The 26937-nt window shown below is 36.3% G+C and overlaps 1 protein-coding gene and 2 pseudogenes across 1 annotated transcript in view; 2 read left to right on the forward strand and 1 right to left on the reverse strand.

Annotated features, from left to right (window-relative positions):
• SRBD1 (S1 RNA binding domain 1) overlaps positions 1–26937 on the forward strand; it is a 236477-nt gene that overhangs the window by 69104 nt on the left and 140436 nt on the right. The window lies entirely within an intron of this gene.
• Positions 3187–4258, reverse strand: LOC102479787 (spermine synthase pseudogene; annotated as a pseudogene).
• On the forward strand, positions 6071–7075 carry LOC102502744 (glutaredoxin-3 pseudogene; annotated as a pseudogene).

Here is a 26937-nt window from a genome sequence, read left to right on the forward strand (position 1 = left end):
TCCTTTCCTTCCTTAAATTTCTTATTGGGTTGTACCCTATTCTAGTCATCTCCTGTTGTTTGACAACTGGCTTATTTCCAACCTGTGATGTATTTTTTTTTGGGAGGGGGGGGAGGTTTTCGCTATAGGGCACGTGCGCTCGCCAGAAAGACAGAGAGAAACAGAAAGTGAGAAATCACTCCCCAGGGGGAATGGCTACGCCACAATCCCTTCTCCTCCATTCTCCTCTCGGGATCTTGGGCACACACTTATATGCGCCTGGCGTGAGTTTAAGCCACTGGATCCAGGACTTGAACCGTGGACGACTACGTGGGAGTTCAGCAACGTAGCCATTATGCCATCTGCTGGTCCCTGGAGAGGATTTTAGTACAGGATGCATGCGCTCACCAGAAAGAGAGACAGAAAGTGAGAAGTCACGTGGAGGGGAGAGCCCTGCCTCAGTCTCTTCTTCATTCTCCTCTCAGGATCTTGAGCACACATACACAGGTGCCCAGCGTGAGGTTAAGCCACCGAGTTGACTACATGGGAATCCAGCGAAGTAGCCATTATGCCACCTGCTGGTCCCCTGTGATGTATTTTTAGTCCTAAAATTAGTAGACTTACAGAGCGTAATTTTAATATTTATTTGCAAATATGTTTTGAATTATATTTATACTGAGTTGAGGAGAAAGGGTATTTCTGTTGTTAAATCTACCATTTGATAGTTCAGTTAGAAGCATATTAATATGGTAATAATAAAATGAAATATTAAACTATTCATTGTTCTCTTTTGCAATGATAAAACATTTTATACTGCTTTATTTATTTCACTTATTATTTATTAGAATTGTCTTATGTTTTGTAAACTTTTTCACCCAGTCTGTGTTTTTATTTAAACAGGATTTTTTGAATAGCAAAAAATCTGGGGGCTGGCAGGTACCGTGGTGGTTGAGGGTGATGAATTTCCTCACGACCAACCGCGGTTTGAGTCCTGAACCTGTTGGCTCACTTTCTCACTTTCCCTCACTCTCTCTTTCTCTGTCTCTCAAATTAAAAAAGTAAATAAAATAATGATAACAAATAAAATTAAATAAAAATAATTCTTAAACTTTTAAAAATAATTTTAAAAATGTAACACATGATAGAGTGCATGCATGAGAAAGAGAGAGAGACAGGGAGAGAGAAGAGCACTCTCAAAGGGCCTTGATCACTGTGCAGTCCCCTTCCTCTAGTTTTCTCAGTTTGTCAAGATGCTGAGTATATATGAGCATACCCGCAGCGTGTTTTCAAGCCGTCCAGGTCAGGAGCTCTAACTGTGGTCAGATGTGGCTTCCACCTTCACAGTCCAGTATGTCAAGAGCTAGGCCAAAATGTTGATAGTGATGAAGTCTGCTTTATCAGTTGTTTGTGTGTGTGTGTGTGTGTGTGTGTGTGTGTGTGTGTATAGTTCTTGCTTTTAGTTTCCTGGTAAAGAAATATTTGACAAAACCAGAGTCTGTGATCCTTCTGTTTTGTTCTACAAGTTTTACAGGTTTAACTCTTTCGTTTAGTTCTATAATTTAATTTTTATAAAATTGGCACCTATCTATTTAATTTTTAATTTCAGTTACAGTTTTCCATTTCTGGACATTATAATTTAAAAAAAAAACTGCTTGGTTATTCCTAACAGATTTTGCTATTTCTTTTTTTTTTTTTTTATATATATATGTATATATATGTATATGTATATATGAGATGATTTTGCTATAGGGCACGTGCACTCACCAGAAAGAGAGAGAGACAGAGAGACAGAAAGTGAGAAATCACCCCCCAGGGCAGATGGACACGCCGCAATCCCTTCTCCTCCGTTCTCCTCTCGGGATCTTGGGCACACACGCAGGTGCGCTCAGCGTGAGTTTAAGCCACTGGGTCCAGGACTCGAGCCTCAGTCAACTACATGGGAGTCCAGCGACATAGCCATTACGCTAACTGCTGGTCCCCAGATTTTGCTATTTCTGAATATGTTTTCAGGTCATGTAGTAAACATATTAACTATTAAGCATTGTATTTTACACTCTGTGTGATAATTCTAGTATCTGAAATCATTACAAGGTCTGTTTCTGCTATCTGCTGTAACAGCTGGTTCTGCTTTGTGGTGTTTTGTTTCCTATTCTGTTCCATTTTTATTGTAGATTCCTTATTTTTATAGACCATTATCTGTGGGATTTCATAGAAGCCTGGACTGTGAGTGCTTCAGACAGGATTACTGTTTGCTTCTGCCAGCCTCCGATAGATACTACTTAGGATCACTTAAATTCTTGGATTGAGCTTTTATTTTCTGTCCACCAATGTAGTGTCAATTTAGACTGTAAACTAGAGAGATAGGTTATGGCTCTGTATTCTCATCAGCACTTCCCACACCTCCCACCAGCCTGTGGCAACGTTTGAAATATTCCAGTCCATTTTTGGGGACCAGCAGTTGGCATAATGTCTATGTCATTGGACTCCCATGTAGTCCTGGACCCAGTGGTTTGAACTCAAGCCAAACGCATGCGTGTGTGTGCCCAAAATCTCAAGAGGCGAATGGAGGAGAAGGGATTGCAGCATAGCTACTCCCCCCCCGGGGATGATTTCTCACTTTCTGTCTCTGTCTCTTTCTGGCGAGCTCATGCACCCTATAGCAAAAACTTCTCCAAAAACAAACAAACAAAAAAAATTTTCATTGTGATCTCTTGGAGGTAGAGTAGGGTAATAATGAATTTATTTTTTATCTTTTTTGACTCTTTAGTAATTTTAATTGAAACATTACTATTTTTTTAAACTCTTTCTTATAAGCAACAAATTTTAACATTTATGTAAATTTGGGACAGGAATACTATCAAGAACTTTCCTCTAGAACAAAACAATGATGTTCATTTCTCCAAATATCCAAATTGCAGGTTTACCAAAACCAAAACAAAATAAAACAAGCCCACAGAAAAATAAAAAGTAACAAAAATTACATTCTAGGGGGTCAGTGCATTTAGCAGGCTTTGCTGTGCTGCCTAATCATCCTTCAGTTGACTTTCAAAAAAATAACATCCTAGCTCAATTTGCTTTTCTAAAATTAAAACTAATAATTAAAAAGGAAAACTAAGGAATTCACAATCAGTTGCCTGACTTGTGTATATGCTGTACAGCATACAGAGGTCAGGAAGGGCAGCACACATGATGGGTGGAATTTCATCTTTAAGACTTAGCTTTCTTCCAAACAGTATAAAATACCAACAGTTCCAAGTATGAAGGGACACTGATGATCTCCTTCAAGAATTCCACAGGACAGCACAGGCACCCGAGCTGTTCTTCATAGAGTGACAGGGCTTCTGTCAAGTTTACACAGTTTCTCCATGTGAGATATTTCCCATCCGTATCAGTACTTTCATTGAGCGGTCAAGAATCAATCTGAGAAACACCCATGTGGAATCTTCTGGAGAGGTGGAGATTGGAACAGCTATCAAACCATTAATTACATAATCAAACTGTCTCCCTTCTTTGGTGTACCTCTTCAATACTGGGACACAGTCTTCTATGAGAACCTGATAGCAGTCTCCCTTAAGATTGTTGTAAGATGTCACCACACATTTTTCGCATGCATTCCTTACATCCATCAATCACCATTTGATCAGTCTCTACCATAGTGACCATCTTTGGTTTCAGTTTGACTATTTCACATAATATGCCACCATCTCCACTTCCCAGAATCAGTACATCCTTGCCAGTATAATTTCCTTTGTTGCTGCCTGCAATGGCCCGAGTATATTCCAAATCATTCTCTGCCAAATTAACATCCCCACTCAGAATGAGAATATTTCCAAGTTGCTTTGAGTGTAACATTATAATGTTCTGATATGGTGAATTGTCATCATACATCACTTCATCTGTGTCATACTCAACCAGGTGCCCATTAGCTGTGGGCCAGTATTTGTCAATGGCCCCTCCTCAAACAATGGGTGGTAATCTTTTTACCCACCCAGTACTGTCTTGATTCAGTTTTTTCATTCTTTTATTTTATTCAAAAGACTGTCGATTTCTTGTTTGCCCTGCACATTACTGTCATAGCTCTGAAGGTCCACTATACCAATCCATGTGGGAAAATTCTGAAATTGGCAAAGCTGCCATTCTTGTTGGTGTAAGTTGCTAAGTAGCCATGGTCCTGCCAGGTGTGTACCACCTCCACCATCCCCTGCTCCTGGAAAATGGACCGGAGGCTTCTCAGAATGGTCTCACCATTGACTTCGGTGTCAAGCATGAAGTCGAGCTTGCTGTGCACTACTACTACCATAAAGAGCCAAGACCCTGTGCCATGACTAGGGGAGGCAGCCACCGGAGACTGGGGTGCTGCACAGCCTATCAGGCTACGGCCAGCCAATAATGAGTTTATTTTTGTTTTACCTTTTTATTGGGAATTTTATCCTGTAGGGTCCCAACTTTTTATGTGTGAAGGCAGGTGAAGACATTTCTTTTTAACTCTTCTTTTAGGTGAACTCTGCATTTGTTTTCTATTCCTCTGGTTCTGTGAAGCTCTGTGAGGCCATGAAGCTAGAAAATTTAACACAAAAATCCCCTCATCTGAAAGTCAGCTTCAGCAGTCAAGCTTTCCCTGCATGCTTCATTTTTGTAGCTTGCATGTTTCTTGCTATGTCACTGATACACTTAAGATATCCTAGGAGTTTTCATTGTTTTTATTAGAAGGTTAATCCAGGCAGCTAATCTGTCATATTACTGAGAAACAGCAGTCACTACTTTTTTTTTTTTAATTTAAATGTAAAATTTGGTATTTTCAGATAGCAAGACAAATACCACAAAAAAAAATTAGGAGATTATAATTTTTAATCATCTCAGTTTTTAATTTGAGTTTATACTTTTGAGTTCAGAATCACTTATTTCTTTCACTTTATTTCCTTAGAATATGAGTGTCTATTGAAACATATACATCAATAGCCTTTATTCTCTGTTACTTGTTTTTTAAAAATTTGTGATAGAGAGCATGTGCATGTATGAGAGATAGGGAGAGAGAGAGAAAGAAAAGCACACTCAGTAGGGTCTTATGCTGCGGTTCCCTCCCATAGCCCTCCAGATCATCAAAGTCTTACAGGTCGTTCTTTTTTAAGATATGCTCAAAAGAGATTTAGAAAAATACAGAGAGGAAAATAAAAATAATTTATAATCTCACTATTCAGAGAATCATATTAATTTTTTTATATTTTCTTCTAGTTATTTTACTTGTGAATTCATTTTCTCAACCAGTAATGTAAATGTTGAAATGAATAAGATAGACTCACAAAGGTATAAGAAGAGAAACACTTTTTTTTTTAACTACCTCATTCTTTATTCAGTGTTTGTATGAACTCATGTTTATCCCTGGCTGAATCAACGGACAAATCTTAGAGCCTTCTCATTCCCTAGTACTGTCCGATTTCAGCAGTTGAAATATTTTTTCTAGTACAATGATAAAAGCTCCAGACTTGATCTAATTTAAATTCCGTTTCAGGTATGTTCACTCTGGAAAACACTACTCTTTCACTATAAGAGTTTACAGGTGGCATTTTAGTTTTCATTTTCTTTTTCTTCTGATTAGTCGTCTTTTATTGTTGATGATGATCAGAAAAGTTTGAGGAACATTGCTGCTTAAATTCCCATTTTGGAACCTTTAAAAATACAAAGTTCATGTAGAAGATTGGCCTGTAATGGTCTCTAATGAGAAGTTGAGAGACTCTTAAAAAATAATTCAGACCACTTTATAAATTTGCAAAAGGTCTTCTTGAGGAAAGAAAATAGATGAATAGTTCTCAGAATACATTGCAATATGTGAGCCGAACTAATGTGCTCTACTAGTAAAATAATAAACCGTGATCCTTTACAAATTCTCTGGAAAAAAAATTAATGGGTAGAATTTTCTTAATTAAAATTTCTGTTGTCAAAGAATACTTTCCAAATACTTTTGATTATTTAAATGCATGCCAAACTTTTATTGTAATCTTATTAAGGAGAAAGGTTTCTAATGGGCCAATTCAGAGATGCATTCTGAGTAATAAAATTTCATAGAAAAGACAATGTAGCTGGCCGCAACAGCATGGCGGCGGAGGTGGCTAAGGCAGCAGCATCGGTGGAGGTTGGCTCTGCCTAGCAGTTTGAGAAGCTGCTGCATGTCAAAGCTGAGTTCCTCCTTGCCATCTATTTCTGAGCACCATGGGTTCCACAGTGTGCACAGATGAATGATGTAATGGCTGAATTAGCTAAAGGACACCTTCAAGTTTCATGTGTGAAGTTGGAAGCTGAAGCTATTCCTGAAGTATCTGAAAAATATGAAATTAGTTCTGTTCCCACCTTTCTGTTTTTCCAGAATTGTCAGAAAATTGACCAATTAGATGGTGCACATGCCCCGGAGTTGACCAAAAAAATTCAGTGACATGCATCTAGTGACTCTATCCCACCCAACACTAATGAGCATCCTAAAGAAGATCTCAACCTTTGCCTCAAGAAATTAACTCATACTGCCCCCCCGTATGTTGTTTATGAAGGGAATTCCTCAAGAGCCACGCTGTGGTTTCAGCAAGCAGATGGTGGAAATTCTTCACAAATATAATATTCAGTTTAGCAGTTTTGATATCTTCTCAGATGAAGAAGTTTGACAGGGGCTTAAAAACCTATTCCAATTGGTCTACCTATCCTCAGCTCTATGTTTCTAGAGGGCTCATAAGAGGACTTGATATTATTAAGGAGCTCGAAGCATCTGAAGAACTAGATACAATTTGCCCCAGAGCTCCCAAGTTAGAGGAAAGACTCACAGGGCTGACAAAGCTTCTGTGATGCTCTTTATGAAAGGAAGCAAAATGTGGATTCAGCAAACAAATTCTGGAAATACTGAATAGTACTGGTGTTGAATATGAAACATTTGATATATTGGAGGAGGAAGAAGTTCGACAAGGCTTGAAAGCTTACTCAAATTGGCCAACATACCTTCAGCTCTGTGTGAAAGGGGAACTTGTTGGAGGATTGGATATTGTTAAGGAACTGAAGGAAAATGATGAATTGCTGCCTATACTAAGAAGAGAAAATTAATGAATATTAAACTTGGTGTCCAAATATTATAAGAGATTTATTACAGTGGAGCAGTTCATGATTTAGTTCTCAGAAATGGACTGGGAATAGGAAAATGCTGCTTATCCAGTTTAGCTTTGTGTATTTCACAAATAAATGTATGTTACATCTCTTTCCACCAAAAATGGAATGCAATAAACATCTTCAAATTCAATTTTAAAAAAAAAGAAAAGAGAATGTAAAATAATTACAAAATTATTTTAGATTAATTAGAAATTAAAAAAGGAAAGAAAGCAAACAAAAATATTTAAGTGATTGGTTTGCCAGAACATGTTTTATATCTGTCAAAGTATATCAGAAAACTGCCTAATCATTCTGTCCATCAAGAATGTTTTTTTTTTTCTTTTTTTGGTAGGTAAAAGTTTATCAAGAAATAGGTTAAGAAATATTCTTGGTCAAACCAAGTTGGTACAATTTTTATTTTACACTTATACATTTTTCTTAAATTAAAAAATATTATCTATTAATTTCATCCATGATCAACAGAGAGAAGTAGGCACTCCCCAAAGGGACTTCACACCATAATCTATTCCCAGTCTTGTGTGACCAGATCACAGGTACTTCTGGTTTGCTCTGGGACACTAACCCAGGACCTTCCCATGTGGGTCAGTTGCACCACTGTCTGGCCTTAGTTTTTCTTACTTTTTAAAGTCTACTAGTGTCTAGTATCTAATTTAGCACTTGCATAATTAATCATGTTGTTTAATATGCAAATATTCCATTGTGTTGTGAATAGAGCACATTGATTTTCAGGGGTTTTATTTACCAGAAAAAGATAAGAAAATAAAACCATCAGATGGCATAATGGCATAATGGCTATGTTGCTGCACTCCATGTAGTTGACCACAGTTTGACTGGCGACTTAGAACTCATGCCTGGCAATGTGTGCACGTGCCCAAAATACTGAGGGGAGAATGAAGGAGAAGGGATTGTGGCATGGCCATCCCCCCTGAGGGGTGATTTCTTGCTTTCTGTCTCTGTCTCTTTTTATCTCTGTGGTCAGTGCACCAGCCTTATAGCAAAAACAAACAAAAAACATTAAAAAAAAAAAAAAAGAAAGAAAGAAAACGGGCTGGCAGGTGGTGTGGTGGTTAAGGCACTAGACTCCCACATAGCCAACTGCGTTTCAAGGCCTGGACCTGACAGCTTGCTTTCTCACTTTCTGTCTCTCTCTCTGTCTCTTTCTAGTCAACAGTAATAATAAAGATAAATAAATAAATATATAAGTAAATCTTAAAAAAGAAAAAGTAAATCTGTTTGTGTCAGCTTCTTGCCAGCTGTAGATTTTAAAAAGATACACAAAACTCAAAAATGTGTAAGTAACTAAGAATGTGTATAAGAGGGGAGTCACTATGTATCAAATAGTATTGGAAGACTAATGCTTAAGGCATGAATTCCTCCGTTACCTGCCTCCTCCCTTATGCTAAGTATAACATAAACAGCTTTTTAATGATTGTCACAGGGAAAAGAGTTAGAAAAGGAATCCTGTTGCTTGTAGATAATGTCATAATCTAAATCAGTGGCTAAGAAAAAGTGGAATTACTCAACTCCTTTGATTTGTGAGATAGAATGATTTGAGGCCTGAAAATAGATTAAGTATGAATAAAAGGAAGCTGGAATATGATTAAAATAAGATGTTACAAAGAGAGCTTTTGTTCCTTATTTTCTGACTCTCATGAACATTTTCTAGGGTCCTGGGTGCATTTATAAATTTTGATACCACTGTTGGTCATTGTTGAGAAATTGTGGAATCTTGGAGATGAGCAGATGTTACTTTGATGCTTCGAAGGTGAGATAAAATAGGTTATGCAAGTGCTTATTGAGTGTAATTGGTATCAGGCATAGTTACTATTAAATTATAAAAGAATTACTTATGAGCACTTAGTAAAGGACAGTAGAACAATAGCCACTGGAGGTCAGCATGCATTTCTCATAAATGAAACAGTTTTGTTTTATCCTATTTCATTTTCTGTTAGGATTTGTAGAGCTCAAATGTTGACAAAGGGATGGAATGTGGGCAGCGATGATGGTGAATGGAGGGTTGACTTAGGGCAAGATCAAAGATCTGGAAAGAAGTCAGTTAATTTTTCTCCAAATGATCATTGGATTTTTTTTTCCATAATCTTTTGTGCCAATGGCAATAATCATAGTTGATAAACTTTATACAAGTGTTAATATCAACATGTTATTCTTATTATCATATAACTATTTCTAGATTTTTGGTAAACTTAATATGAAATAAAAAACAAAACGGGCTGGCAGGTGGTGTGGTGGTTAAGGCACTAGACTCCCACATAGCCAACTGCGTTTCAAGGCCTGGACCTGACAGCTTGCTTTCTCACTTTCTGTCTCTCTCTCTGTCTCTTTCTAGTCAACAGTAATAATAAAGATAAATAAATAAATATATAAGTAAATCTTAAAAAAGAAAAAGTAAATCTGTTTGTGTCAGCTTCTTGCCAGCTGTAGATTTTAAAAAGATACACAAAACTCAAAAATGTGTAAGTAACTAAGAATGTGTATAAGAGGGGAGTCACTATGTATCAAATAGTATTGGAAGACTAATGCTTAAGGCATGAATTCCTCCGTTACCTGCCTCCTCCCTTATGCTAAGTATAACATAAACAGCTTTTTAATGATTGTCACAGGGAAAAGAGTTAGAAAAGGAATCCTGTTGCTTGTAGATAATGTCATAATCTAAATCAGTGGCTAAGAAAAAGTGGAATTACTCAACTCCTTTGATTTGTGAGATAGAATGATTTGAGGCCTGAAAATAGATTAAGTATGAATAAAAGGAAGCTGGAATATGATTAAAATAAGATGTTACAAAGAGAGCTTTTGTTCCTTATTTTCTGACTCTCATGAACATTTTCTAGGGTCCTGGGTGCATTTATAAATTTTGATACCACTGTTGGTCATTGTTGAGAAATTGTGGAATCTTGGAGATGAGCAGATGTTACTTTGATGCTTCGAAGGTGAGATAAAATAGGTTATGCAAGTGCTTATTGAGTGTAATTGGTATCAGGCATAGTTACTATTAAATTATAAAAGAATTACTTATGAGCACTTAGTAAAGGACAGTAGAACAATAGCCACTGGAGGTCAGCATGCATTTCTCATAAATGAAACAGTTTTGTTTTATCCTATTTCATTTTCTGTTAGGAAGACTAGGTTGGTGGACAGATATGGGTCTCTATACGGCTTTGGTGATCTTTCAATATCCTTATGGATAAACTAGAGATTTGGTTATATGACTCCCCAAAAGATATTGATTAACTAATAAATTTGTATCTAGTGTGGGTTCTCTAGTGGCATGCCACAGACATATTAGTTAACACTATAGTCAGTAATCTAGTCAAGGTTTGGAGGCATGCTTTTCAAATTTGTGGACATTGAGGTGTGGTAGAATTAGGATTAGGAAAGTTTTTGCAAGACTAGAGTATTTTTATGTCTAATCCTAACAATATATACTGTCATATGGATTAATGACTTTTGCGATGTTAAACGGAATTTTTCTTGTAGAATTTTTTTTAAGAATTAATTAATTTAATTTTATTTATTTACTTATTTGTTTATTTTTAATTTGACCAGAGAGGAACAGAGCAAGAGGGAGAGAGGACGAGAGAGGGAAAGTGAAAAAATAAGCTGCCAGATTGGGGACTTGATATGTGGGAGTCCAGCACCCTTAACCACCATGCCACCTGCCGGCCCCCTTTGTAGAAATTTTGATGAGATGATTTTTAAATTCTGTTTGAACTCTGACTGTGGGTGATTCTATCAGAATAATGTACAGCAGATTTCCCCTGCCAAAACCACCTGGATATTTTTCTTTTGCTTTGGTTTAAAGAAATTTACTTTTTGGGCCAGCCTGTGGTGGTTAAGGCAGGTAAGCCCCACATGGCAGGCTGAGAGGTTGGCGTCGCAGACCCAGCAGTTTGAAAAACACTTGAGGGTGTATGAGTGAATGTGCCAAAAATCCAAAGAGGAGAACAGAGAAGGAATTGCAACATGACCATCCCTGCCCCCTCATCCACCCAGAGTGATTTCTCACTTTCTCTATCTCTTTCTGGTGCGTGCATGTGTCCTATGGCTAATACCTAAAATACACACACACGTATTTAAATAGACTGCTTTAAGTGAAGTATGTTGGGAAAGCAGGCATAAGGAATGAGTAATTGGAGAGTTTACTTGGGTATGTGTGTGTTTGGTTTTATTTGATTTGGATTTGAATTAAGTTTGACAGTTTTTGATCAAAATAAAATATGTTTCACCAGTTTTGTAACCCATGTGTTTTTTTGTCCATAAGTCCAATTTAAATATCTACAGGAATTACCCCAACCCACACTTAACTGTAGCCCCTCTAGTAGATTTTTGTTTATTGATTTAGATTAGAACTGGCCTAGAGCCCAGTGATGGTCACTTCTCATCTTAAGGTTTTTGGTTACAAATCTGCTTTTGTTGCCAGATCCAATAAAGATTCTTGATTGTTTTTGTTAGTTTTATTATAAGTGCTTGCCAGAGATACATTGTATTATAACCAAAACAGATGTTCTGTTTAGACAAGTGTATTTGCTATAACAGATATTAAAATGTAAATGAAACTGTATGTTCACCATTAATGTAACAATTGATGATTTTATGAGTGTTTTTGATAACCTCGAGAAATGGAAGAAACAACACCATATTTTGAGCAATAATTTTACATTTTTTTCTATAAGTTTGTGTACGTGTAGTTTTATACTCCTAGATATTCCTCCAAATGTAGTTTACTGTGTTTTTGAAAATAGAGTGGAGTTCACCAATTTTATATATGCATAGTTCTATTATTTTTTAAAGAATATGTCAGATAAACACTGTCTTCTGTTATAGAGACATCAGCCAAGTAGAAAAAAAAATTTTAAGACCTAATGGCTTGTAAATAGGTAGACAAAATAATTATAGATAGACCTTTCCATTAATGATGTTCTTGGTGAAGTTAGGAACCATGTTATAGGGTTATAGTGTCCATCTTTTGGGACTTTAGAAACCGTCCCTGAATATGCACTTTTCATTTATGCTAAATTCTGTGTTGTAGTGAGTACATACATGTAGTGAATATAAGATGAAGACATTTATATTAAGCAATTTTAGTTCTATTTTTTAAAAATCATAGTTCCTAGGGTAAATTAGGTATATAAGGGATAAGACTACATTAGCAATGCTTACTAATGGAACCATTTTTACTTTGAGATTATTAACTATTTGACTTTTTTTTTTTTTTTTAATAGAGATTTTTGCCAGCTGGAGAGACAGAAAGCGAGAAATCACCCCCCTGCCCCCACCCCGGGAGGTGGCCACACTACCATCATTTCTCTTCCATTCTCCTCTGGAGATCTTGGGCACACATGCATGCACATACATGCATCCAGCATGAGTTTTAATCACCAAGTCTAGGACTTGAACCGTGGTTGCCATCTGCTGGTCCCCCTGTTTCATCTATTCAAATTCATTCTTATTCATTCACACACACACACACACACACACACACACTTACACACACATTATATATATATGTTTGTTTGTTTTTGTGTTTTTGTTTGTTTGTTTGTTTTTTGCATTGTTTACTATTTTCTCTCACCACGGCCAATACTTCAAAATGCTCAATTGATTATTAAGGAAAATTTCGGTTTTTTTCTTACTTCAACTGTTTGGGTTGTAAAAAATCACTGTGGTTCACTCTCATTTCAGTTGCATTAGAAGAATCCAGAATTGTCAGAATCTTTTGTTGAGATCCTTTTCTTTTGGTTATAAAGGATGTGCAGATTCAGGGACCAGAATTGGTATTTGAAAATAGTCATTCTTGAATCTTTCTTATTTATTTGTGTTTTATGTGTTCTTTTTTTTTTTTTTTTTAGGGATAAGGGGGTGGCTTTGATGCTAATGTATTTTATGTGGCTGTTTGTATTATGCTCTAAGTTATTGAAATACCACTTTCAAGTTCCCCACATCCGTACATTTCTAAGGTTACACCCAGCTTAATTCCCATTACTTTTCCGCTTCATAGCATTTATATTTTGAAGGAACCCTAACATTTGGGTTCACATTATGATAATTAGGTTTCAGAGGCATGAGGGATTAAAGATGTCTCAGGTCTACTTGCAGAATAAAGTTCAGAAGCACTTGTAAAACTTGCCTGATTGGTAAGTAGTGGTGCTTTTATTTATTCACTACTCATGCAGCATTAATCCGTATTTCTTCAGGTACCTACAGTGCTGTAATTCTAGACGTGACCTTGGGTCTTGATTTACTCCGGCTCCGTTTTCTTTATTAATGTGCCATGAAAGAGGTACATGAAAGATAGCCAACATCAAAGCACCTTTTAAAGTAAAATGGTTGATAGGAATTCCCTGGTATTTAACACTGTCTGTCAAATGTTTCAGCTGGTTCGCATCCTTTTACAAGCTATTGCTTGCTGCACTAAAAGAAATTTAAAGCAGTTGTTTCAAGTCTTGATGGGGAAGGACAGGGTGGTGGTTATGGTGGTGGTGGTGATGATGGTTGTGAGTTGGCAATAGTTAGCCAACGAAGAGAGTAAATGAAAAGTTAAGAACATTTTCTTTTTAACTGTACTCCTTCTAATATTGTTTATTTCTGTGTTTTCCTTTGGGTTGGGAGTTTTCGGTACATTTGGAAGGAGGTGGTCTCGTCGTGTTTATAAGCCATATGAGAAAAAAACGGTTAAACATGTAATGTGGTAAACTGAGTCTGGAGAAAGATCAAAAGAAACAGTGCATGGAGAAGGCTTGCCATAAGTATTGTGGAGTACTTGTCTGCCTGAAAACACAAATTTTAGAGCTGTTGTCTCTATTCTAGGCCGAATATATGGGGATAGAACTTCTTGTGGTTAAGTTTTGAAACTTATTTCTTCTTTGTTTCACTAAGAATAGCTGACTCTTTCTCCCTACTTAACTCTTTATTTAAGGGTAGAAACATTTGAAAGCATTTTACTTTGTGTGTGTGTGTTGGGGGAGGAAGGGGAGTAGAAGTGGGAATTGTATTTTTTTGAGAGAGATTTTTGCCATAGGGCCCATGGGCTCACCAGTGAGTCACAGAGAGACAGAAAGTGAAAAATCATCTCCCAGGGGAGATGGCCATGCCACAGTCCCTTTTTTCTCCATTCTCCTCTCCATTTCTCTCATTTGAGGCATGTATGCACACATGCCCAGCATGAGTTTTAAGCTACTGGGCTCCTGGACTCAAACTGCGGTTGACTATGTGAGAGTCCAGAGACGTGACCATTATGCCACCTGCTAGTCCCTGGGAGTTATATTTTTAGACAGTATTGCTATTGTGATCCTCCTGCCACAGTCTCCAAAGTGTCTGGGACCACAAATGTGTGTCACCACACCCAGGTTATTTTTTTTGGAGAGGTTTTCGCTACAGGGCACATGTGCTCGCCAGAGAGACATAGAGACAGAAAGTGAGAAATCACCCCCAGGGAAACAGACTTAAGGAATGTTTTAGAAAACAAAATTTTCTTGTCTTCAAGTTTATACTTTATTTTCAATTTATTTACATAATCTTGACTTGTAGAGATATTTTTAAATCTCATTATAAAAATGTTTTTGTAGGGACCAGCAGGTGGTGGTGGTTAAGGCGCTGAACACTCCCACATAGCTGACCACGGTTCAAAACCCAAACCTGGTGGCTTTCTCTCTCTCTCTGGTCAAATTAAAATAAATGAATGAATAAATAAAATTAAATAAATAATTTTATAAAAAGTTTTCATAAATAATAGTTTTGATGTATATTTGTATCATTAAAATGCTTTTAAAATAGTATATAATTTTACTTGCCTTTATACCTGCTTTACTAATTTTTTATTCATATGTCGTATGAAATAAGTTTAAATCCAGACCTGGCTTCAGCAATTTATTAAACTAAAGGCCTGTAAAGTGTAAGAAACCAACACTACAACTTCAGCCCTTATCCCTGCACTACTACTGGCACAGAGGAGTCTGTGGGCCCTTTCAAGTAAAGTAGCAAAACATTTACGGGACACAAAAATAGAAAATTAACTGTAAGTGATAATGTGTATGATAATTTCTTTGACTGGACTAATATTCATTGTATTCATGCTGGGGAAATTGATTTTGCATATTCAAATGATATACAGTGATTGGATGTATAAAAAATTGAAATTTATTTTTTAAAAATTATTTGAGATGGGCTGTAACTATTAGTAGAGAAGGAGCTATAGTGCTCTCTTTTGGGGTTTTATGAAGGGAGATAGCCTGGTGTGTATGGAGATTGAACAGTTTTCACAGTTTATTCAGCATTTGAATCTGTGATTAAAGGAGGTGGGTGAAAAAGGTATATCTTGCCCATTTGTTGATAGAGGCATTGTACAATAGCACTTTTTGATGTCACTGCATATGTCATATATAGTTCACCCTTTGCATTTGGAAGAGTGACCTGAGTTTGAGAGCGATCGATATCCAGAAATAGGTAGTACAATGAAGGCTGAAAGACATACACCTTTCTATTCATGTCACCATTCCCTTCAGCTCCTGTCCCTTCTACTTCACATTATCTTTTTTTCACATGTAGGATATGTTCCTTTAATAATTTGATATAACCGATCATAGAGAATTTGGAGACAACGAGGCACTATATTGCTTAGAAAGTCATCTAGTGTTTATTCTGTTAATGTTTTAACTTTCCTCAGGCAAAGAGTATTGGAGTCCTTTGGTTGACTTGTGACTTATGCCTTTTTTTTTTTTTTTTTTTGGTTTTGAAGTTTTTGCATAGTTTACCTAACTTAGGGTCAACATAGTTTTAGCATAGAAATTGGCTTTAGTATTGTTTATGCTGTCATTCAAATATATGAACTACAAGTTAGTCTGACTTTCAGTGAGAGTCAGCATAGTCAAAGATCAATCATAAGGGGCGAGCAGGCGGTGTGGTGGATAAGGGCACTGGATTCCCACATTACCGGCCATGGTTCAAGTCCCGTACCTGGTGACTTGCTTTCCCTTTCTTTCTTTTCTCTCTCTCTCTCTCTCTCTCTAATGGTCAAATAAAAAAAAAAAAAGCTGACAATAACAAATAGAATTAAATAAATAAATAATTCTTTTAAAAAATCAATCATAAATGTTACTAATTACTTAGTGATATGCAACTTGAGCTAGCAAATGAATCACCATCCTAGCAATTGATGAGCATGTTTTTGACTAATATGTATGTTTATTCAATAATCCTATTTACCTAAAATGTCTACTGTTTAAAGCATTTTTATTTTTCCTTTCTGCATAGTGATTTTTGTCAATCTAGAAATATAAGAAACCACAAGATCTTTGGTAGACTACCTTCCCCTCCTAGCTCCTCACGAGTTTGAATTTAGATAGTTACATTGTTTAAAACATGCCACTGCCATCACTGGCATTGTCATATTCCACCTCCTTTTTTAAGGTACCTTCAGCATTATATTTAGAATGCTTAGAATTCAGGTGTTGGTATCACCAAAATTATAAGGCATATAGATATCAAGAAGCCCTGTAATGTCTTCAGTAACAAGGAATACTTAGAGGATCTCCATTTGTAATCTAACCATATACTGTAATTTCTAGGATTCATTGATTTCTTTCTCTTCATGTTCCTTGCCTTATTTTGAATTAAAATTCACTGGTTATATAAGAGAAACATATCTGTTTTCTTTCCTGTCTCATCTTGTTTTGGGGGGCAGCGGGTGTCCTATTCCTTAAACCATTTTGGAGATTCTAGGAAATGCTGCTTTTAGATAATTTAGACATTGTTGGGAAAAGTAATAATTAAAATTCATACAACAAAGTCAGTTGTTTTTTTTTTTCTACTTTAATGAATTTTTGTTGGGTACATAGAGACTGGAATGGTGTTAGGAACTCTTGTATAATTTTCAGACTTAGGACTTCATTTTTCTCATTTGGGTTTTGGCAGGGAGGTATGAGAAGTGGATTTTAAAAAGCAGACCTGGTAATACCACATGAATACATTGGGCTTTTGAAGTATCTTAGCTCTTTCAGATTCAATTTGCTTCTACTCATCTTCATTTTTTATTGTTGTTTTTGCTGCTTTTTTCGGTTTTCCTTCTGACCACCTTTCCTTAGTGAGAAGTGACAGATTTGTGCTTACTGTTAAAAAATGTAAAATTTATCTGTCTTGTTGTATTTAATATCTTGGGGGAAATTTTGTCTTCAAAATCTAGTGTATGCACAGCATCCTTTTCTTGGCATTTCATGGAAGTGAAATATTGCATTTAAATTATTCACCACAGCTAAAAACTTGAGATCTTACTTTGCTATTACAGTTATTGTAATCTTCACTGACATCTTCAGGAGTTATCTGGTTATATTGGATAATTTTCTTCCCCTTTGACTATCAAACTTTATGTACTCATTTATTCAACAAGAATTTACTGAGTACCTTGGTTTGTGCTAGTCACTGTGGAGACAAAGAGTTATAAAATCTTATCCAGTGAAATTTTATGTTCAATCTAGCAGGCTTTTCTAAACTCTAGCTTATCTGGACTTCTTTTCTGATTTATATACTGATGTTTTTTCCATGCCATTTTGATAGTCTAATTTTGTTAACTTGTCTTCCTGTGCATCTTTGCATCTCTTCCTTACTCTTAACCTTAGACAATACTCCAATTACTTGTCTTATTCCCTTTTGTCTTCACTATGTTCTTTTTCTTCTTTTTCTTTTTTAATAGAGATTTTGTTACAGGGCACGTGCACTCACCAGAGAGACAGAGACAGAGAGACAGAAAATGAGAAATCACCCTCTCCAGGGGAAATGGCCACACCACAATCTCTTCTCCTCCATTCTCCTCTTGGGATCTTGGGCACACGCACCTGGCGTGATTTTAAGCTATCGGGTCTGGAACTCGAACCACGGTCGTCTATCTATGTGGGAGTCCAGCAACATAGCCATTACGCCAACTGCTGGTCCCCTTCTTTTTCATTTCAAGAAAAACAGTTTTAGTTTTAATAGATCAAAATCAAAAAATGTTAAGAAAATTTTGCCTAAGACTTAAAGCCAGGAAAAAGGTTAGGAATCAGTTCAGACAGTAAGTAGATGAAACTCTCAGCAGTTCAAGAGAAAACAAAAATCCTTAAATGTGGAAAACAAAACATACAAGAAAATCAGTAATGTTTTAGTCAAAAGTCATATAATTCTATTTCACCAGTTCAGTCTCAAGTAATTAATCTCTCTTCTGTTGAATTTGCAGTGGTACTGTGGTCCGATCTTTTTATTTAAACTCTGAAAGTTAACTAATATTCAACTCCAGACTTGTTCTTACCGTTAGGCTGGCCATTTTCTTGGTTGTTTTTGTACTCTTATTTCTGCGTGTCTGACCTTAGTTTTCTGGAATAGCACTCCTTTCAGCCTTCTCGGACAGCTGGTCTGGTGTTGGTAAATTCTTTCAGGTTTTGTTTATCTGGGAATGTTTTTGTCTTTTTTCCCCCATATGACAGATAATCTTGCTGGGTATAGTATTATTGGTTGAAATTGTTATTTACTTAACAATTTATTTTGAATTTATTTTCCCATTCTTTCCTTGCTTGCATTGTTTCTGATGAGAGGTCCAATGTTAGCCTGATGGGATATCCTTTGAAAGTGACTTGATGTTTCTCTCTTGCCAATTTTAGTATCTTGTCTCTGTCTATGGTTCTGGCCAATCTGGCTATGATGTGCCTTGGAAAAGATTTTCTTGGATTGATCCTGTGTGGGGTCCTTTATATTTCTAGGGTCTGGATATTTGAGTGCCTCTCTAGGTTTTAAAAGTTTTCTTCCAGGATTTCATGGAATAGATTATTAATCCCCTTATTAGTTTCTTCGCCTTCTGGGACACTGATTATCCGAATGTTTGGGCGTTTAATGGTATCTAATATTATTCTCTTTTGGGGACGCTTATTTTCTCAGTCTTTTTGGTGAATATTTTTAGGTCTGAGGTTCTATCTTCTACATCTGCATGATCTAATCTGCTTTTAATATTTTCAAGGGAGGTTTTGATTTCCTGTATTGCAGCCTTCATCTCCAACAGTTCCATATGACTCCTTTTTATGGTGTGTATTTCTTCTTTCAGATTGTGCAAGAACTTCCTCACTTCCTGGAACTCATTGTCTCTTTTCTTTTGCATCTTTTGGAGTTTTGTTGTCTCTCTCCTCTTGCATCTGCGAATATTTTAAATTTTTTATCTGACATTCCACGTGTTCCCTGTATTGTCTGTGGAGGATGAGGAGTTATTTTTTTCCTTTAGGGGAGAGGTACGTTCTTGGTTTCTCATATTTCTTGTGACTCTGGTGGTTTCTGGTCATCTGAGGGATTATACTTTTTTTTCTTTGTTTTTGGAGTTAAATCTGAGCATTCAGAGGCATGCAGAAGGAGGTGATCTGCAATCTCTAAGCAGTACTATTTTTCTCCCTTTGTGCAGCTTATTCCATGGAAATTGAGGATTAATCTGACTCTAAAAGTATTCAGATATTTGAATAGTGTGCACTTAAATTTCTCTAGGAACTCAATATGTGAGGGATGAGCAGAAAAGTGAGAAAGTTATAAACAAAAGGAAAAGGAAAATAAAACAAACAAAAAGAGGAAAAAAAGACAAAAACAATTTTAAAAAGAGAAAAAAAATTAAAGCAAAACATGAAAACCGTGTGACATACTTACGTACTGTGTGAAAGGGGCCACTCAGAACTTAGATATAGATGTCTGGTGATTGGCTTGTCATGGCTAAATCTGGGAGGAAAGAGGGTGAAGTTTGGGCAGAAGACCGTCAGTTGTCCTAAAAATTGTTTTATTTTTCAGGGTAGCCTCATATAAATCTCCTAATCCATTCCTGTTATTTACAATGAAATTTTGTGTCCTGTTTTCAGTGGCTTCTTTTTCTTTGAAAGATTTTTGCTAATACAGTATGTGTTCCCAGAGAGACAGAAAGTGAGAAATCATCCCCCAGGGGAGATGGCCATACCTCAGTCCCTTCTCCTCTTGGGATTTTGGACATAAATACCTATGTGCCTGGCATGATTTTTAAGCTGCTGGGTCCGGGACTCAAACCACAGTCGACCACATGGGAGTTCTGTGCTTTAACCATTATACCACCTGCTAGCCTTTCTGTTGCTTCTTTTTAAGTGCCCTCCCCTTCGTATTAAGTATTCTCAGTTATCAGTATTTCCTATAGTCTAGCTAAGTTGGTCATCATCTTTTCATACACTTTTTGGACATTTGTAATGTATTCCTTTCTTGACACTATTATAAATAGAATTTTCTTATTTTGTTTTTGGAATGTCAATTGCAAATGTAGGAGTACAATTGATTTTTGTAATTAATCTTGTGTCTTGCAATTTGGTTGAACATGTTAATTAGTTTTAAGTTTTTTAGTAGCTTCCTTAGGGTTTTCTATAAACAAGACTGTACCACTTGTGAATAGAGATGCTTTACTTCTTCCTTTCCAATCTGGATGTCTTTTAATTCTTTTTCTTGCTTAGTTACCTTAGCTGGAACTTCAAATGCAGTAGAAGTGAATAGAACAAATGTCCTCATTTTGTTCCTGTCTTTTGGGAAGTCTTTCACCAACTATCGTGTTAAGTGGGTTTTTCCTACACTCAAAGCTCTTTATCTGGTTAAGGAAGTTCTCTTCTAATCATAGTTCATTGAGCGTTTTTAACATGAAAAGATGTTGGCTTTTGTCAAATGTTTTTTTTATGTCTTTTAAGTTGATTTTTTGAGTTTTGTTTTTTATTCTGTTGCTATGCTATTGTGTATTGTATTCATTGATTTTCAGATGTTAGGGATAAATACCTTTTTTTTTTTTTTAAAGGTTTTTGCCATAGGGTTTACACACTTTCCAGAGAGACAAAGAGAGGGAAAGTGAGAAATTAACCCCCAGGGGGGCTGGCCAAGCCACAGTCCCTTCTCCTTCATTCTCCTCTCTGGATTTTGAGTACCTATGTGTATGCATCCAGGATGATTTTCAAACAGCAGGGTCTAGGACTCAAACCATGCCTGGCCATGTAAAAATCCAGGGCCTTAATCACCATGTCATCTGCTGGTGTCAATACCTCTTGATCCTGGTGTATCACTTTTTTCTTTCTTTTTAAAAAAATTGCTAGAGGGCATGTTAATTTATCAGAGAGAGAGACAAAGAGAGAGAAAAAAATGAGAAAGCACTCCCCATGAGGAATGGTCATACTGCAATCCCTTCTCCATTTTTCCTTTGGGATTTTGGACATGCATGCACATATGCCTGATATGTTTCTCAAGGCACCAGATCTAGGCCTTGAACTGTACACTTGGCCATGTGGGATCAATCTGCTTTAAATAGTGCCTATAATTCTTTTTATATGTTATTGAATTTGGTTTGTTAGTATTTTATTGATAATTTTTGCATCTATTAGAGATATTGGTTAACATTTTTTGTGTGTAATCTTTCTGGTTTTTGTATTAGGGTAGTACAGGCTTTATAAAATCAATTGGGAAGTATTCCTTCCTCTTCTATTTTTTGGAAGAGTTTATGAAGAATTGATCATTATTATTATTATTATTTTGGAGAGGTTTTTGCTATAGGGCACGTGTGCTCGCCAGAAAGACAGAGAGAAACAGAGAGACAGAAAGTGAAAAATCCTTCCCCTCATCCCGGGGAGATGACTACGCTGCAATCTCCTCCATTCTCCTCTCAGGATCTTGGGCATGCCCACCCATGTGTTTGGCATGAGTTTAAGCCACCTGGTCTGGGACTTGAACTGTAGTCAACTACATGGGAGTCCAGCGACATAGCCATTACACCAACTGCTGGTCCCAAGAATTGATACTACTTTAAAAAATTCTCAGTAGAAAAAAAAATTCTTGGTAGAATTCAATGGTAAAGCCATCTAGGCCTGGACTTTTCTATTTTTATTATGATATTATCTGTATTTGTTATTGGTCTGTTGAGATTGTTTCTTGAGTCATTTTTGGTAATTTATGTCTTAACAGGAATTTGTCCATTTATTTAGAGTATCTAGTTTATAATTATTTGTAATTTATCTAATTTACAGGCTTTTTAATTTATTGGCATACGATTGTTCTTATGATTCCTTTATACTTATATTTGTTTCTGTAAGGTTAGTACTAATTGTCCCCCTTTCATTTCTGATTATAGTGATTTAAATCTCTCTTTGTTTTGATAAGTCTAGCTAATAGTTTGTCAATTTTGTTAAGAAAAACTTTCATGTATGGAATTTCTTCTCTTTTCTATTAATTTCTGCTCTCATTGTTCCTTCTGTTTGCTTTAGGTCTGATTTGTTCTTTTCTATTATCTTAGGTGAAAGGATTGAGGCAGGTTTTTTTTCTTTTTTTCTTTTTTCTTTTTTTTTTTGAGAGGTTTTCGCTATAGGGCATGTGCGCTCGCCAGACAGACAGAAGAGACATAGAGACAGAAAGCGAGAAATCACCCCCCAGGGGGGATGGTCACGCCGTGATCCCCTCTCCTCCATTCTCCTTTCGGGATCTTGGGCACGTACGCATATGTGCCCGGCGTGAGTTCTAAGCCACCGGGTCCAGGACACGAACCGCGGTCCACTACATGGGAATCCAGCGACATAGCCATTACGCTAACTGCTGGTTCCCGAGGTGGGTTTTTTTTTTTTAAGAATTATTTTATATAACTTTTTATTTATTTATTTGTTTTAAGTTGACCAAAGAGGGACAGAGTGAGAGAGAGAGAGAAAGTGAGAATGCAAGCTGCTGGTCCAGGACTTGAACCATGATGAGCCATGTGGTAGTCCAGAGCTCTTTATCACCATGCCACCTGCTCGCCCCTTGAGTTCTTTTTTAATGTATGCACTTACAGTTCTGAATTTTGATAATACTTCTTTAGTTGTTATTTCTAAAGTTGATTTTGTTTTCTTATTATGTAAAATGAGGATAATAATATAGTAACTTTATAAGGTTGTTGCAAAGATTACATGGATTAACATATGAATATATTAGAAGACTCTTGCACTACTGTATAGCAGAGGTAAATTTCTTCTTCTCTGAAGGAAAAAAATACATTAAACTCAGACATCAAAGATTTTCTGAAGTTAAAATTCCAGGAAAAAATTAATAAATTATTTTTTCAAAACATCACATAATGGGTCCAGCCTGCTGGTGCAGTCCAAAATATCCTCGCTGCATGGCTCCCCAGCTTGACCTAAAAACATGCTGGGTATATGTGTGAGTGCCCAAAATCCTGAGAAGCCAGAGGACTGGCATAGTGTATGTGCCTGAGTTAGGAGAAGTAACAAAATTTTCATCTGAACCATCAAACACTACAATTGTTGGCATTAATCATATAAAGAATATAATATATTTGTATGGCATATATTTAAGGAAATAAAAGAGTGTGAATGGATTAATGAATTATTTGGGGTGGGAGGACACAATTAAATTATGCTTAATCAAAGATATTCTTTTTAAAATTATTTTATTTAGCTTTATTTATTCATATATTTTTTAATTTGATCAGAGGGGAACAGAGTGAGAGAGAGAGAGGGAAAGTGAGAAAGCAAACCGCCAGGTCCAGGACTTGAACCATGTGGGAATCCAGTGCCCTTTACCACCACACCATCTGCCGACCCCTCGAAGATATTCTTGTAAGCTCCTAATGGCCTGCACCTAGACCTTTACAAGCATAACAGGTTAGATAAGCTTTTTGTTTCTTTTTTTGGTAAAGGCCATCCTTACCCTGAGCTAGTGGAGGCAAGCTTTAGTTTGAAAGGTGTAGAATGTGAGGTGAGGTTGTGAGGCCGAGGGTGTTCCTATGAAGTACAGTTGAATAGTTTGAGTTGGGTTACAAAGTTGTTCCCCTTATCTTTCCAGGAATAACTAATATTTTTTAACTTATTTTTATTTGAAGAAACTAGACATGTCCTTTCCTTTTTCATTGCTCTCCATTATCTAGGATTTATCCAGTTTAACTGTTTTAGAACTATAAATATGACCTGATTAAAAATTACAACTTATAGGGGACCAGCAGTTAGCGTAATGGCTATGTCGCTGGACTCCCACGTTAGTCGACCACGGTTTGCGTCCCGGACCCGGTGGCTTAAAACTCACACTGGGTGTGTGTGCATGCATGCCCAAGATCCCGAGAGGAGAATGGAGGAAAAGGGATTGCGGCGTGGCCATCCCCCCTTGGGGGTGATTTCTCGCTTTCTGTCTCTCTGTCTCTCTCTGTCTGTCTGGCGAGCACACGCACCCTATAGCGAAAACCTCTCCAAAAAAAAAAAAATTATAACTTATAGTCATTCCTAGAATGCCTTTAATTATTATAGCTTTGTGTCGTACCTGTCAGTTTCTAGGCTTTCTCAATATACTTCGCTAGAAATTCTACTAGACAAAATCGTGAGATTTGTATCTTTTTTATTTTTTATTTTCTTAAGACTTGATTATTTTCAGGAGCTCACCCTGAGAAATCCATTAAGAAATCTCAAATCTACCATTCTTTTGTGGGCAAAATGAGATTGAAATAAATCTTTTTTAGTTGTACAGACTACAGAGGTACATGCTTTGGCCATTTATAAATTGTTGGTTTATTAATGTAAACAAAAGAAGCCATTGTATATTCATGTTGGAAGGGATTTAGTTGCACAAATACAGCTATATTCTTTATTTGGAAAGTTTTCAGATGTATATCTGTCCTTTTCCTAACTATCTCTGTCTGTCCAAAACATGAAAAAGATATTTCCCTGGTTGATTCTTACAAAAGCCCCAGGCATGTTGTAAAATGTGAGGTGGAAGATTACTACCTACTTGTTCTTAGCTGTGGTTTCCAAACAAGGTGCTGTGGATTAAGGTAATGAAAGGCCTGACCTGGAACTGTGAGGACTCTGCCAGCCTCTCAGTGCTTTCTCCCTCTCTACTCAGTGATGTCAGTCTCATTTGGAAATTCCTGTATAGTACTGTTCTGTCATTCATGCTGCTCAGAATAATCTCATGTATTCAAGGAAGTTTGGAGGTAGTGGTGGTGGATAATTATTAAATAGTCTCTTGGGAGTAGACTCTTGGGGCGATATATCACAGTAGATTGGTATATTACACATTAACCGTTTTGTTAGTTTCAAACCCTTAGGTAAATTACTTAATCCTTGAGTTTTCCTACCTATAAAAGTAGTGACAATAAGAATACTTACAAGATTTTTGTAGCTGGTAAATATATTATTGTATTTCAATAAACCTGAGATATTATCAGTTTAAGAAATTTTTATGTACCTTAAGAAAAAATAGCCTGCTTATGAAATTATGACATTGTGCTTTTCATCCATAGAAAGAACATTGTGAATTATTTAGACATAAATTTTCCCCAGGAGTTACTCTGTACATACATAAAAAGTAAAATACAAAGCTAAATTAAGTTGACTTAAGTTATTTCTGAAATGCTATATTCAAAGACTAAGTTGAGAGTTGATTTTTATTTAGTCTGCAGAAAATTTCTGACAAATCAATGCTTAGTTACTTAGCCATATACTTGCCCAAAGCTTGTCATACCAGCCTCTCATTGCTTTGAAATAGCTTTCACCTATTCTGAGGGAAGTAGCAGTTTTTCTTGCTTTTAGTTGCCTTGCTGTGTATAACCTACTTTTTTTTGTTCCCACCCTATATGATAATGAAAACTTCTTTGTTACTACCCTATATGATAATGAAAACTCTCACTCATATGAAGCTTGAGTTCTAATTGAAATAAAATATATTACAGAGCAGTGTGACACTCCCCCAAACAGGAAATTAATAAATAAAATTGAAAACTACCCAAACAAAGCTAACTATTTAAAAGATAAAATAAGGCCTAGCCACTTGGCTTACCACAGATTCAGGTCCCCAGGTTGGCCTGCATGTATGTACTCATGAATAAAATAAACAAACTGAAATAAATAAAAGATAAAGTAACTAAACAATGGGAAGCAAATATGGTTTCATAATATCTGAACTGATTTTAAAATGTTTTAAAAATATTTAACTCTGATAAATGTGTGGTGATATAGATACCCTCATATGTGGGCATCTCCCTTCTGGAGAACTCTTTTTTTTTTTTTTTTTGTAAATTATTGTTTTTATTGCTGTGGTATACTATTACTCACTATCATATATATGGTTTTAGCTATTGGGTTTTATGATTTTTTTTAATATAAGGATTGGTAAATATTTACTAATAGGTAAGCTCCATGGGTACAGGGATATTTGACCACTTGTTTACTGTTACATCAGCAGACATAAAGCAGCACCTAGTGCATGGTACTCACTCAGACATTTAATAGCTAAATTAATATATCCTGTATAACCAGAACTTATGGATTTAATATATCTTACATTGCATTTACATTAACAAAATGCCTTTCCCTGTAGAAACACTTTAAAATTTCTTACAACATGTATATGCTTTTCTTTTTAAACACAACTTTTTTTTATGAAATTGCAGTGTGTCTGCCTATACCTGCATACTTTTTATACTGAAAAATTAAGACAGTTTTATGGAAATATGATCTCTCATAAGCAGTTTAAACCATTGAGAATACTCCAAAGAACAATGTAGAAAATTACCTGTATCCCCAGGACCAGCAGATGGCGTAATGGCTATTTTGTTGGACTCCCACATTGTCTACTGCGGTTCAAGTCCTGGACCTGGTGGCTTACAACACACCAATCGTGTGTGTGTGTATGTGTGTGTGTGTTTGTATGTGTGTGTGTGCACATGCATGCTCAAAATCCTGAGAGGAGAATGGAGGTGAAGGGATTGCGGTGTAGCCATACCCTCTGAGGGGTGATTTTTCATTTTCTGTCTCTCTCTGCCTCTCTGGCGAGCAC

This window comes from Tupaia chinensis, unplaced genomic scaffold, assembly GCF_000334495.1.
Source record: "Tupaia chinensis unplaced genomic scaffold, TupChi_1.0 Scaffold000661_1, whole genome shotgun sequence".
Classification (NCBI taxonomy): domain Eukaryota; kingdom Metazoa; phylum Chordata; class Mammalia; order Scandentia; family Tupaiidae; genus Tupaia; species Tupaia belangeri.